We start from the raw sequence: 3,445 nt of genomic DNA on the forward strand, positions 1-3,445 counted from the left end.
CACTTTACTTATTCAATAAATTCAAAGGCTCCCTATTGTCTCCAGAACCAAATACAAAAAACAAACCCCATCTTTGTATAACTTTCAAAGCTCTTCACTAAGACCTTTTTACCTTTCCAATGTTTTCATACTTTCCTTCATGTAGTGACATTGGTTCCCTAGTGAGATTGCCCTTTTTGCTGTCCCTTGCACAAGGTATTTCATCTCTTGACTCCATGCCTTCTCCCTAGCCCTCTCCCCTGCTTGGAATGCTATCTCTCCCTATCTTCTCTGAATTTCCCTGGCTTCCTTCAAGTCCCAGCTCATGCAAGAATCCTTGCTTGATACTCACATAATGGTAGTGCCTTTCCTCTCTCGATTACCTTCCATTTATGTTATTTGTATATGAATAGATAAATAAAACATTCAGTTAAAAGTTATTATTTGCAAAACACTCTCCTAAATGCTAGAGATACAAACAGAAAAGCAAGACAATCCCTGCTCTCAAAGAGCTCACTTTCTAATGTGGGAAATGCCACCACATATATACAAAATTTATTTTGCAAGTTATATGGAAAAGCCCCATAATGCTTAGAGTACACCAGCATAGCAGATAATAATGCCTATTTTAAATAACATTTTCATTGATGAAATCCTATAAGTTGTTGATATTGAACCATTTGATAATACCAAGGATTTGGGTGACAAGAGCATTCTTTTCTAAGTCTGTAGTAGCTCAAGGAGCTACTGAAATCAGCACTTGCAGGAGGAGTTGCCAGGCTGCATCTTTACATGGGTTGCTGCCAAGTAAAATGGTTGCAAATTCTGGGCTGAAAGCCTTGCCATTCACAAGGCTCTTGGGTTCAGGATCCCGGACTGTCTGTGTCAGCATTTGTTGTTCCTTGGTGTCTCCCTCGTTAGAGAATAAGTTCCTTGAGGGAAGGAATTATATCTTTCATTCTTAGGACCAAGCATATGATGCTTCCTGTAAAAGTTACTTAACAAATATTGAATTGAACTGAATAGAACAGTCTTCAATAATTTGACTATTCATCAGGTGGGACTGTAGAAGCTAATGAGATGGTTGAAGTTAGTGATGGAGTAGTAATGAGAGGTTTTAATACTTATACTGCTATCTAAGAGTGCAAATATAAAAATGGGAGGAGGTAATACAAGAAAATAAAATGTGAGTGATTATTGGGTCCCTATATTTCTAAATATTCAACAATGTTCCTCCCCTAATGCCTCAGGTTTTATGAAAGAAGCTCTCTTTGTAGGGGTAAGGATGGAATTTTTTCAGAAGGGTCCTAAGTTTCTGCTCTCTGGAATATCTTGACTAGGTGTTGTCGGATCTCCTTGGTTCTGGCTCCATAGATAACAGGGTTAATAAGGCAGGGGAGCAGCAAGTAAAGAGCACTGAGCAGGTTGTGTACATCCTGCGAGGCAGTGCGAGCTACACGATAGACAATGGAAGAGGAAAGTGTAGAGGTACAGATAATGAAGATGACCAGTAGGTGGGAGCCACAAGTGTTCAGGGCTTTGGAGCAGGCTCCACCAGAAGAGATCTGGAAGGCAGCGTGGATGATGCGTGTGTAGGAGATACCCAAGAGTAACATATCTTGGACCCGAGTACAGATGTGGATAGTGAGCCCCACTGTCTTGTTGAGTGAAATGTCCCCATAGGACAGCTTCGTCAGAGCCATGTGCTCACAGGTAAAGTGATAGATGATGTTAGAGCGGCAGAAGTGTACTCTTGAAGCCAGTACAACTACTGGGGTTACAGTGCCTATGCTCCATGCTGTCACTAAGCCCACCAACCCTGCTAACATCTGCCATGTCACAATTTCTGGATAACGCAGTGGATAGCAGATGGCAATGTAGCGGTCTAGTGCCATGACCAGGAGAATGCCACAGTCAAAGATGATGAAGAAATAAATAGAGAACATCTGGATAAGGCAGCAGGAAAGAGAAATATGGTAGTAGTGAGTAGTAAAGTTAAAGAGCATGGCAGGTACAACAGCAGTAGCAGAACAAATATTGACTGTCAGGAGCATTGCAATGAGGGCATACATGGGCTGGTGCAGACTTCTCTGGGTTACCACAGTGTAGATAACTAGGGCATTGCTGTGAGTATCACCAGGTATATGCAGGAGAATGGAAGGATCAGAAAGGATCGGGCATCCTGTAGCCCTGGGAAGCCTATCAAGAAGAAGTCAGTGTAGGAGATATTGTGGGTCTCATTCCACCCTAACATCCTTGATGTTTCAGGACTCTTGGGAGAGGTGTGTTCAGATGAGTAGGAGACAGAATCCCTGAATCCAGTAATCTTTGGAACTAGATCTAGTGGACTGAATGGAAGTCCTTTTCCTTCATTTATCTTTAATGTTCCTGCAGGAGAAAATGTAAGAAAAGGAAACATCAGATCCAATTTAATGAAATATTTCTCAGAAATGTTAACTTGTTCTTATTTCTACCTTTCACAGATATCTCCAAATGGAGATAACTTGAGGAAAATATAAACATGATAATATTTGTCCATCATCATTAGGGACTTTCCTATTGAATTTGTTCCTGGCTTTATATTTTAATTTTTTGAAATAACTTTTTGATGTATTTTGTTTATATATCATTTAATTTTTTCTTTCATTACTCCTCTTGCCTCCCTCCTTGAGTGCTATCCCATATATCAAAAAATATTTTAAAAGAAAAAAAGAAAAAAAATCAACAGACTGTCAGTATTTTTCTTTTCTAATTTTACTGCTAGATGCTACTCCTAGAATGCGCCCTGTTTATTTTTTTTCCTATAATGAGATTCTCTCTTGCTATTATCAACTCTTTTTGATCAATCAATTTAATCTTACAACAATCATTTATAAGTACCTACACAATGATGCCCTAGGATCACTACTCCAAAGCTACATCTATGACTTTTCAGTTTCTCTTTAGAATTTCCAATTTATGATAAGGCCCAGGCCTACTATTACTACTACTACTACTACTACTACTACTACTACTACTACTACTACTACTACTACTATGACTACTACTATGACTGACTACTACAACTAGAACTAGTATGATTACCACTACTACTACTACTACTACTAGCTTATCTTTTTTCCTGTCCCACCTCTATACCACATCTTCTAAAGATGATAATCTAACTGAACTAATTTCTCAATGATTATCAATTCTCATCTCCTATGATTCTGAGCTACTGAATGATTTTGAGTTGCTGAAGTCATTGTACAAACCTTATTTCCCATCTCTCACTACCTGCCCCCTTTATTACCATTCTTCTCAATCTAGACCCACTGTCTTCCACTTGAGATCAATCCTTCCCTTCAACTTTGCTTTTTGGAATGCCTATTCCTCAGTTAACAAACTTGTTTTCATCTTAAACCTTTCCTTAATGATTTCATTCTTTAGACTTTCTTCTCTCTCCTGGGCTCACTTCCTCCATAGA

At 39.0% G+C, this 3,445-nt stretch overlaps 1 pseudogene; it reads right to left on the reverse strand.

Annotated features, from left to right (window-relative positions):
- Window positions 1–1,043: 1,043 nt before the first annotated feature.
- On the reverse strand, window positions 1,044–2,233 carry LOC100914197 (annotated as a pseudogene).
- Between the last annotated feature and the right edge of the window lie 1,212 nt (window positions 2,234–3,445).

The sequence above is a fragment of the Sarcophilus harrisii genome, chromosome 3 (genome assembly GCF_902635505.1).
Source record: "Sarcophilus harrisii chromosome 3, mSarHar1.11, whole genome shotgun sequence".
NCBI classification, from domain to species: domain Eukaryota; kingdom Metazoa; phylum Chordata; class Mammalia; order Dasyuromorphia; family Dasyuridae; genus Sarcophilus; species Sarcophilus harrisii.